A 12709-nucleotide genomic window follows, 5' to 3' on the forward strand; every position below is an offset into this window, starting at 1 on the left:
AAAGGGTTTTAGGTCAGGCTAGGGCTGCACGATACTGGAAAATATATGCGTATTGTTGTTGTATTGAGTTTTGCGATAACGATATTTCCCGTGCGATAACATTTTCCGTGATTGTTATCAGCTATATTTTTAAATCATTTGTTTGTGTAATGAAATTAAAATTGTTTCAAATTAATTAATTCAAATTTTTAAAACTATTTCAGAGCGTGAACATTTATTCTTTAAAATGCTATGAATGAGGGAAAACCTCAGCAGATATTCTCACTCTGATTGGCTGTTTCCTCTTTCATCTCTATTCCAACCATTAGTGTTTATGGCTGCGTCCGAAACCGCCTACTAAGTTGGTACTTCATTTGAATTTAAACGACTACTCGACCATTAGAAAAGTATGTTCTATAGCAGGGGTCTCAAAACTCGGTCCTGGAGAGCTGGTGTCCTGCAGATTTTAGCTCCAACTTGCCTCAACACACACCTGCAAAGCTGTTTCTAGAAAGCCTAGTAAGAGCTCAATTAACTAGCCCAGGTGTGTCTGATTGGGGTTGGAAGTAAAGGACACCGGCCCTCCAGTACCCAGTTTGGATATGAATGTGAGCAGTATGCATGGAACTCGGACGTACTACATCCCTCATTTTGTCATGATCACGTGACCTACCCTTGTTAGTTGCGCTGCTTCACTCCATTTCATGAATTCTCTTGCGGGGCATCATGGGATAGTGCAGCGTGCATTGGATGCACACTTCAGAATCTCGCCGGAAGTGGTAGGTCATCCAGGTACTTCTCACATACTGTTTTTCGAATTCTATGAACTTTGGGTTCATCTTTGAGTTCTCCAGCCAATAACAGAACAGAACTACTGGGAAGGCGGGGATAAAGATAGCAAGGCTTCATCTCATTGGTCAAATTTAGATAAACAACCAATGCATAAAATAAATGTAATTTATCCAACGCAATCTCACGGCAATTCGTAATGTTTTGATTTAGTGGCTAATTCGTAAGAATTTGTATGATCTCATTTGTACAATTTAGTACGATTTGCACATCCTCCAATGATGGTTGGGTTTAGGGGAGGGGTTGGGTGCCACGCCTCCTTTTTAAAATCGAATTTTCGTACGAGTGAACTCATACAAATTAGCCACTTAACTGACAAAACGTAAAATAGTTACGTTTCCTCGTGAGGTCAGGCTAAATTCATGTGAATAAATGTATGTTGCGTCTACTGTTATCGCAATAACATTAATTTTGCGATATATTGTGCAGCCCTAGTTCATGTCAAAATGACGATTCTATTATCGCTTATTCTTGGCTTTGTGTCACTACAAACTTCTTGATATATTCATCTTCAGAAGAGAAATCAGGGATTCGTCACGTTTCAAAAAGAAATCCGTGTAATAAAGCAATTGTAAATAAACGCAAAACGTCTTTTGAAGTATTATTTTTATGAACAGATTTAGTTTTTGCTTTAACTTGTTCTATAAACATTGAGCCGCAAATATAAACACATCCTCCAAACATTTTCAATGTTTTTATTTTCCTCTCTGGAATTTTATGTGAACAATAATGTTTATTCTATAAATGATAAATATTTTAATTTGACATTTGATTATATTTTGACCTTTATACAATAAACAATAATTCTGTGAAGCATGAAATATTTCCAACAATTGTTAAATAAAAATATTTATCATTTAGAGTGTTTTTTATACATAGTCATTGGTCATTTCACAAAATATTGATTGCGAAACCCCTTGTGAAGTTTGAACATCTGAAAATGTGTCATGCGCTTTGATATTTTATGCTATTTAAAGTGGGAAGAGTAATTTTATGTTAATAAAGCCTCGTTTAAATCTGTTCATCTTATATTAGAAGACTTGATTCAAATGAATTAATAATGGATTCATTAATTCAAGAGACAAATTTATTATAAATATCCATGTTTTTATTCTGAAGATGAACAGATTTCTGAATTTTCAGATTTTGGGGTGAACTATCCTGTCAAATAGTATTATGTGTGTACAGTATGTATGAATGGTGTGTGTGTGCGTGCGTGCGTGCGTGCGTGCGTTTCAGCACTGAAAGCTGAAATTTATATGATTGTTTTGGAAATTCCCAGTCAGTTTCATGGCGTGACCAACAGATGTCACTGTAACACAGTGTTGCCTGAGTTTGCGTTCACTGGTGCTGATAAACCTGGTGGTAAAATTTGATATGCAAATGCATATCACAATAATTTAGCAACAAACTGTTTATTTATTTATTAATATTATTATTATCATTGTCGTTATTATTATTATTATCATTGTCATTGTTGTTATTATATTTATTATTATTATTATTATTATTATTATTATTATTATTATTATCATCATCACCATCATTATTATTATTATTTATTATTATCATCATTATCATTATTCTTATTGTCATTATAATAATAATAATAATAATAATAATTATTATTATTTTTATTTTTATTATTATTATTATAATCATCATCATTATCGTTAATATTATTGTCATTATTATTATAATTATTATTAACAATATTATTATTATTATTATTGTCATTATTATGATCATGATCATTAGTAGTAATATTGGTATTATCATATTTATTACTATTATTATTATTATCATCATCATCATCATCATCATCATCATTATTATTATTATTATTATTATTATTATTATTATTATTATTATTATTATTAATGGTGAACCAAATTGCCAAATGGTATTAATCAACAAATGGTATTGTTGTCATGATTTATGTCAGTCTCCATGAACAAATTAGCTAAATTTACATTTCTTATTTGGTGTATATTGTATAAATATTTCATGTGTTTGTTTTCCTATTAATTAAATCCAAATTTTCTAGTTATCTTATAAAACATCACAAAACTTTACATTTTGAATTTGATGTTTTGAATCGCTAAAATTCAGTTGATAAAACTACACATTTTTAAATTTCCTGTAATTTGTATTAGTTTATTTAATGTTTAAAACATTTTTTGGCAGACTGCAAACATTCAGAGAAAATACATATCTAAAAATCTCTATACTCTGCATTGCAGTCAGTTTTTTATTATTATTATTTATTTTCATTCAATGGCTTTTTAACTGAAATCCCCAGCCTGATGTCATGAGCGAATGTGCTTTTGAAAGGTCTCATCTGGGGAATTAGCACTGATACTTGACGGAGTAGCTGTCAGATATTTGTATTTGTTTAGTGGAGTTGTTCATTCATTGGTTCCTCTTTGAGCCTCTGATTCAATTTTCAAATTAACCCTAGCCTTAACCTTTAACCCCTGCCAGAGATTAGCATTGTCACATTGAACAGACATCATTCCCTTGACAAGTGTCACATGCAACCTCTGACTGCGGATCCGGCTGTAGTAGTTTAAATATACATTTAAAAATTATTCCAAATTAGTTTATTAAAATTAGTTGTCGATAAATCACAGTTCACAAATCAGGTAGCTTCAAAGTTCACAAAGACGGTTTCGATATAGTGTTCAGAAAGTAGCTCACAAATCCGGTTGGTTATAGAAATTAAGTATTAGTTTCAAAATAAAGTAGTTTACAAAATGTATTCAAGTGGTGTTTTCAATGTCTTTGTTTTTAAAGAGGTGATTTACAAAACAAGTGTAGATTTCCTGGTTACCTAATAAATCAGTTTAGGGATGGTTTACAAATGTGTGGTTTTGAACAAGTACTTTATGAATTGTTGTTTACAAATAAGGTTGTTTAGAAGTACTTTATAATTATTAGTTCACAAATGTTTCGTTTATTAACAAAGTGCTTTGCGAATATTAGTTTACAAATCACGTACTTTACTAATAGTAGTTCACAAATAACAGTTCAGAACTGGTTTATGAGTTGTAGTTTACAAATAATATTGTTTAGGAGTACTCTACGAATAGTAGTTTACAATTAACATGGTTCAGAGGTAGTTTATGAATAAATTAGTTTACAAACAACATATAATAAATAACGTGCAGTAGTTCAGAAGTAGTTCACGAATGGTAGTTTACAAGTTTAGAAGTAGTGTACGAATATTAGTCTACAAATAACAGTTCAGAAGTAGTTTACGAATGTTTTAGTTTACAAATAAAAAAAATTGGACATAGTTAACGAATATTAGATTACAAATAAAAAAGTTCGGAAGTAATCTGCAAATATTAAGTTACAAATAACAGTTTAGAAGCAGTTTACGAATACTTACAAATAAAAAAGATTATAAGTATTTTACCAATATTAGTTTACAAATAAAAACTTTTTAAGTAGTTACAGAATAGTACTTTACAAATAAAAAAAGTTTGGAAATAGTTTACAAATATTAATTTATGAATAACAAACAGACGTAGTTTACAAATATTAATTTACAAATAATGTAGTTTAGAAGTACTTTATGAATATTAATTTACATATAGTTCAGAAGTAGTTTACCAATAGTTTACAAATAATATAGTTTAGAAGTAGTTTACAATATTAACTTACAAATAATGTAGTTTAGAGGTAGTTTATGAATATTAATTTACATATAGTTCAGAAGTAGTTTACTAATAGTTTACAAATAATATAGTTTAGAAGTAGTTTACAATATTAACTTACAAATAATGTAGTTTAGAGGTAGTTTATGAATATTAATTTACATATAGTTCAGAAGTAGTTTACTAATAGTTTACAAATAATATAGTTTAGAAGTAGTTTACAATATTAACTTACAAATAATGTAGTTTAGAGGTAGTTTGCGAATAATAATTTACAATTAGCATAGTTCCGAAGTAGTTTGAGTGTTACTTTACAAATAATGTTATTTAGAAGTACTCTACGAATAGTAGTTTACAATTAACATGATTTAGAGGTAGTTTGTGAACATATTAGTTTACAAACAACATTTACAAATACGTGCAGTATTTCAGTAGTTTATGAATATTAGTTTACAAATAACAAAGTTCAGAAGTAGTTTACGAATATTAGTTTACAAATAACAGTTCAGTAGTTTACAAATAATAGTTTACAAATAACAAACTTCAGAAGTAGTTTACAAATAACAAAGTTCAAAAGTAGTTTACGAATACTGTTTTGCAATTAACGTAGTTCAGAAGTAGTTTGAGTTGTAGTTTACAAATAATATTATTTAGAAGTGCCCTACGAATAGTAATTTACAATTAACAGTAATTTTATGTAAAGAATTTTAATGCAGTGTATATGAATTTATTATATTTTCATTTTATCAATTTGGTCAAGCCTCTTGTGGACAGGTGTTGAGAATTAGCAAGTTTGCTAAAACACTTAAACAAATGCACCTGGTTGCCAGTGTAATTGTGATGTCCATGTCAAATAAATGAATAATAGTTTACAAATAACAAAGTTCAGACGTAGTTTACGAATAGTTTTATGAATATTAGTTTACAATTAGCATAGTTTAGAAGTAGTTTGAGTTGTAGTTTACAAATAATATTATTTAAAAATGCTCTAGGAATAGAAGTTTACAATTAACATAATTCAGAGGTAGTTTGCGAATGTATTAGCTTACAAACAACAAATTTGCAAATAGGTGCCGTAGTTCAGAAGTAGTTTACGAATAGTAGTTAATGAATAACAAAGTTCAGAAGTAGTTTACAAATAATAGTTTACAAATAACAAAGCTCAGTAGTTCACAAATAACAAAGTTATTATGACTAGTAGTTTACAAATAATATAGTTCAGAAGTAGTTTACAAATATTAATTTACAAATAATATAGTTTAGAAGTAGTTTGCGAATAATAGTTTACAATTAGTACAATTCAGAAGTAGTTTACAAATATTAGTTTACAAAAAACTCATTATTATAACTCATAACTCAAATATTAATTCACAGAAAATGTAGTTTAGAAGTAGTTTACAAATATTAATTTACATATAAAAAGGTTCAGAAGGAGTTTACGAATAGTTTACAAATAATATAGCTTAGGAGGAGTTACGAATATTAGTTTACATGTACAAAAGTTTAGAAGTAGTTTACAACTTTAATTTACAAATAGTACTTTACAAAAATATAGTTCAGAAGTAGTTTACAAATAACAAAGCTCAGTAGTTCACAAATAACAAAGTTATTATGAATAGTAGTTTACAAATAATATAGTTCAGAAGTTGTTTACAAATATTAATTCACAAAAAATGTAGTTTGCGAATATTAATTTACAAGTTTACAAATAGTAACTTACAAATAATGTAGTTCAGAAGTAGTTTACGAATAATAATTTACAATTAGCTTAGTTCATACGAGTTGTCGTTTTCAAATAACAACGTTATTTGGATAAGAAAAAAGTGTTAACTCCATTTAATTTTTTTTAGGTATATTAAGTAAAATATTAACATAATGCAGTTTAATACTAACTAAGTGAAGCTGATTGCTCCATGAACATTTTTTCCAAAGTTTGTAAGTGGTCAGGCGTGAAGGGGCGACGCGTCCTTCTGTCAGAGAACACATCGCATCACTGTATCCCCTCCTTTACTTCTCCTCCATTGTACATCAATTACACTCAGGCTTTAGAGATAGTCCCTTTGAGAAGTGTCATTGTAATCTGTTTGTCACCGAGAGCTGCCTCTGCTGGGACGCCTCTCAATGGCCAGTCAAATGCACACAGTCGGGACGATCAAAGTGCCATGGGGGTATAATTACCTCCCACCGGGCAAATTACACACGCAGACCCCCGCCACCCTCCCCACCACTAAAAATGGTAAATAAGGACAACAATAGGAGTGATATGGCTCAGGGTGACACCAAGAGACTGTCAACACCAGGCTTTTGTGCTGGAGCTTCAGTGAGTTGCTCTTTTCCTGCTCCGCTGGTGATGATCAGGATCAGGATCAGTTCAGCTGAAAGAGAGAGAGTGTGTATGTAGGATAGAGAGGATAGAGGTAGACAGGTGTGTGTTTGTTCACTGAGGCACTGCCTGATTTATGTTGGCTGGAACTCTTAGTAAAGATGAAGGTGGGTCTTGTGAAGACCTTTTGGTTATTTTCATTTTTATTAATGTCCTTTAATATTAAGTTGCTCCCAAAATCTCAACTCCGTGATTTATTATACAAACAAAAAATGTCTTTTATTAATTTTTTTGTATATATTTTTTGAATTTGAATTAAATTTTGTTTTATTCTTCACCATTATTTACCATGGTATTTTTCAATGACATTTCTTTCTTTACCCTTTTGTTCTTGGATTTTACTGAATAACTTAATGTATAAATGTAAAATTCAATCATGCAATATTTTATTTTATTTTATTATAGATTATTTTATATCAGATTTTTATTTCATCTATTTAATTTTTTATATTTATATTTTACTACTAACAATAACAATAGTTTTTTGTCTCCACGTTAATTTGTACATATTAACATAAATTTTTTAATGATTTTTATTTATTTACTCATTCATTCATTTTCTTTTCGGATTAGTTTCTTTATTAATCTGGGCTCGCCACAGTAGAATGAACTGCCAAATTATCCAGTACGTTTTACGCAGTGGAAATGAGTACACACTCATTCACACACATACATTACGGACAATTTAGCCCAATTCACCTATAGCGCATGTGTTTGGACTGTGGGGGAAACTTTTTCCCTCCGGGTGCTCCGGTTTCCCCCACAGTCCAAAGACATGCGGTACAGGTGAAATGGGTAGCCTGAATTGTTCGTAGTGTATAAGTGTGTATGGATGTTTCCCAGAGAAGGGTTGCAGCTGGAAGGGCATCCGCTGCGTAAAAAACGTGCTGGATAAGTTGGCGGTTCATTCCGCTGTGGCGACCCTGGATTCGGATTAATAAAGGGACTAAGCCGTCAAGAAAATAAATGAATGAATGAATGAATGAATGAATGAATGAATGAAAAAAAGTGTGTGTGTGTGTGTGTATGTGTGTGTATATATATATATATATATATATATATATATATATATATATATATATATATATATATATATATATATATATATAATTTTTCATTTATTTATTTATTTTTTATGTTTTTGTCCATTACCAACAATAATACTTTCGTTTTAAAGTCACCAGTTATATTTAAGATTAATGCGCATTCACATATTAATGCTGCATACATTTTCTTTTATTTTCACATTTATATGTAAGTGGAATTAAATTAAAATGATGCAACATTGTAAATTTATTTATTTAATTATTTTCTGTATTGAATTTTGTTTTATTCTTCCTCATTATTTTCCACCGTAATTCTTAATTAAATTTCTCTCTCAACAATTTTGTGCTTAAATTTCACTGAATAAATTAATTTATAACTGAAAAATTAAAGTAAAGCAATATTATATTTTATTTTATCTTTTTATTTTATTTCAATTTATTAGATTTGATGGGTGATTTAATATTCCCAGTCATAGCAATGCATTTTTATTTTATTTTATTTTATTTTATTTTATTTTATTTTATTTTATTTTATTTTATTTTATTTTATTTTATTTTATTTTATTTTATTTGTTCTGCTGAGAGAGTCAATATTCCCAGTCACAGTCATGCATTTTAATTTAATTTAATAAAAATCACGTTGAGGTTACCTTGTTTAATGTATTTATTTAATACTTTACTGAAAACATCATAAATCAGCCATCTTTTCTGTATATTTTTTATTTTAACCATTGTGCGTATTAATTGTGAAATCCTTCATGTACGGATGGCTGTATATGATTATATTGATGCATTGATCAGTCTCAGCACTGTGGGCTGTCTTTTTACCCATCAGCTTTATGTGTTCAGACGACTGTGATGTTCATGTAAACACAGACGCCGGCGGTAGAAAACAACAGATTGTCCGTCTCATTTACTTTACTTACAAACCAATAGAACGTCTGTAGGAACACGAGGCATTATTGAATGAATGCTGCAAACACAGTTCAGCTAACAGATGACTGATCCTGAAACAATACAGTGATCATAGTATATTGTGGAGAGCCAGACCAAAGCATTCAAGCACACTTGTGTAGTTTTTACAGGATAATTCAGTAGATAAAGCTGAAGATTTTATTTTATTTAATATAAAATAAATTAAATATTCCTAATATTCCATTACAATAATGCATTTAATTAAATTAAATTTTATATTTATAGTTTTTATATTTATATTTATATTTTTAGTTCTTATGGGTGAGTCAATATTCTCATCACAATATTTTATTTTATTTATATATATTTTTTATTTTATTTAATTAATTAATTTGTTTTATTTTATAGGCTATTGTTGGAGCAGTTTTTTGTTTTACAATTGTTTTTTATGCAGTTGGTAGACATATTTTATAGATTTAATTTATGTAATATTTTCCTATTTTATGGTTTGAACTATTATTTTTTGCTTTATTATTTTATTTTTTAATATATAAAAACAAATTTATAACAAATTATAAAAACAAAAAAACAAAAAAAATTATGATTAAAATATTTAATTGTATTATTTTACATTATTTTACTGTTTCTATTTGATGGTTTGGTCATTACTTGATATAAAAATGGCTCCGTTTTACATTCCTTTATTTCACTTTTTTTAAACTTTATTTATTTTTGTATTTATGTACTAATGCTAATTTTAACTTCTATTTTTTTGCACATTTTATTTAACATAATTTAGCATAATATTTAAAGATTTTTCATTTGGTAGACTACTGTTTGAGCATCCTGTATTTAATAGCTTTTTCTTTGCAATTGAATTTTTAGTTGTTTTTTTTTTCAACCATGTTTAGTTTTTATTATCATTATTTCAAAATAATGCATTTTATTTTATATTATTTTATTTTATTACATTTTATTAGTAGTTCTTATGTGTTAGTCTGTTTTCCCATCACAATATTTAATTTCATTTCATTTTATTATTTTTATTTTGTTTTATTATTTATTTTATGATTTGTTTTTATTTATTTTTTATTAGTTCTTATGGGTCAGTCAGTTTATAATATTTTATTTTATTTCATTTCATTATTTTTATTTATTATTTATTTTATGATTTATTTATTTATTTTATTTTATCAGTTCTTATGGGTCAGTCAGTTTTCCCATCATAATATTTTATTTTATTTCATTTTATTATTTTTATTTTGTTTTATTATTTATTTTATGATTTGTTTTTATTTATTTTTTTATTAGTTCTTATGGGTCAGTCAGTTTTCCCATCAAAATATTTTATTTTATTATTTATTATTTTATATTATTTTATTTAATTTAATTATTTAATTTAATTTTATTTTATAATTTTATTTTATTTTATAATTTTATTTTATTAGTTCTTATGGGTCAGTCAGTTTTCCCCATCATAATATTTTATTTTATCATTTATTTTATTTTATTTTATTTTATTTTATTTTATTTTATTAGTTCTTATGTGTCAGTCAGTTTTCCCAACACAATATTTTATTTTATTATTTATTATTTTATTTAATTATTTTATTTTATTTAATAATTTTATTTAATTATTTTATTTTATAATTTTATTTTATTTTATCAATTCTTATGGGACAGTCAGTTTTCCCCATCATAATATTTTATTTTATTTTATTTTATTTTATTTTATTTTATTAGTTCTTATGTGTCAGTCAGTTTTCCCAACACAATATTTTATTTTATTATTTATTATTTTATATTATTTTATTTAATAATTTTATTTTATTTTATAATTTTATTTTATTTTATCAGTTCTTATAGGTCAGTCAGTTTTCCCCATCATAATATTTTATTTTATTTTATTTTATTTTATTTTATTTTATTTTATTAGTTCTTATGTGTCAGTCAGTTTTCCCAACACAATATTTTATTTTATTATTTATTATTTTATATTATTTTATTTAATTATTTCATTTTATTTAATAATTTTATTTAATAATTTTATTTTATTTTATAATTTTATTTTATTTTATCAATTCTTATGGGACAGTCAGTTTTCCCCCATCATAATATTTTATTTTATTTTATTTTATTTTATTTTATTTTATTTTATTTTATTTTATTTTATTTTATTTTATTTTATTTTATTTTATTTTATTTTATTTTATTTTATTTTATTTTATTTTATTTTATTTTATGGGTCAGTCAGTTTTCCCATCCCAATATTTTATTTTATTTTATTTGCTCCTCTAGATAAATCAGGCCAGTTATCAGCATTACCTCTGATGTGCTTGAGTTAATAGAGCTGTGTGTTTTCGGGGAGGTCGAGGAGTATCCACGCAGGGATTAGTTGGATTAGCTCTTGATTGTCGGGAAAACACCATGATACCCAGTTGACCCGGGGTCAGCAGCTGACGTTTAGCCAGTAGTGTGGATTAGCGGGACGGCCAGTTAACACATCAGAGCCCTCCCGCTCTCCCCCGTCCCATCAGGAAGTGGTAAAAGAGCACAGGAATCTTCCCTAATCCTCTCATGAAGCCCGAACGGGTCACTCAGACCCCCCTGTGCTCCTGCCAGCCTCCTCTGAACACCCCGCCGCTGTTTGTCCTGGCCCAACTGAAGGGGAAGAGTGTTTTTGTTAAAAGAGCAGCAGGAGACTGGTGTCTTTTGAAGAGTTGTGGATCACAGAGGTCTGAGAGAGTTCAGTTCAGGCCAAACAACACACAGAGGATCTGCACAAATTGGATTTAACCTCTTCTCTTCCTCCTAAGCACACACACACACACACTTTGATGTGCACATACTGAGATGTGCAGTAATTATTCGCCCTCTTTTTCAAATATTTCCCAAATGATGTTAAATAGAGCAAGGAAATTTTCCCAGTATTTCCTAAAATGTTTTTTCTTCTGGAGAAAGTCTTGTTTGTTTTATTTTGGGACAGAATAAAAGCATTTTCAAAATTTTTTTAAGCAATTTTGATGTCAATATTATTCGCCCTCCTGTGAATTTTTTAAATTCTTGTTTAAATATTTGCCAAATGATGTTTAACAGATTAAGGAATTTTTCATGGTATTTCCTATAATATTTTTTCTTCTGGAGAAAGTCTTATTTATTTTATTTTGTGTGAGTGCTTTTCTAAAGAAAAAATATAAATGATAAATTATCCTCAATAAAACAAATACATTTGTAGAGATGGTATATAAGTATATAATTTCACTCATCTGGGAAATGGAGGCCACGTGAATGGTTTGTGAGCACAATTAAGTGCGCACAGCCTGCCATATCATCTGATAATTGTTGGAAATAATTCCAAGAGACATTTGACTGTGTAAAGCCACATAAAACAACACAAAAATACGATGTATATGCCGAGTTCAGCAGCTAATCAGCCGGAATCAGCTGAGGTGAAGTGACCAGCAAGACCTAGCTGTCACTCAAGTGGCCATGCCCTTAATTAAGCAGACTTAATATAACTTAATAAAAACAAACCGGATGAGTTTTAAAAAAATTACCCCCCTCACAGTTGTCATTAAGGGTAATATTAGTTATATGAATCAAAATCTTCCTTTGTACCAGGCTGTAAACATCTTTTTTTCTGCTGTAAAGTTAACCATTTTAACAGTGGGCTCTATAAAAATATGCTCTATGGAGCCAGAACTAGCAGAATTTCCATGAATTGCAGTTTCAGTTACTTCCATATTTGCTTCACTTGAGAGAGCGGGAGGTTGCAGTTTGGTGTCAATATGATTGACACAACGTGAGGTCGAATTAAATTTTGAACATGCAAAAATTACATAAGAAAATTTCAGATTCAGTGTGCTATAATTTTC

The 12709-nt window shown here is 28.3% G+C and overlaps 1 protein-coding gene across 3 annotated transcripts in view; it reads left to right on the forward strand.

Annotated features, from left to right (window-relative positions):
• agap3 (ArfGAP with GTPase domain, ankyrin repeat and PH domain 3) overlaps positions 1–12709 on the forward strand; it is a 371686-nt gene that overhangs the window by 234580 nt on the left and 124397 nt on the right. The window lies entirely within an intron of this gene.

This window comes from Danio aesculapii, chromosome 24 (genome assembly GCF_903798145.1).
Source record: "Danio aesculapii chromosome 24, fDanAes4.1, whole genome shotgun sequence".
Taxonomy (NCBI): Eukaryota; Metazoa; Chordata; class Actinopteri; order Cypriniformes; family Danionidae; genus Danio; species Danio aesculapii.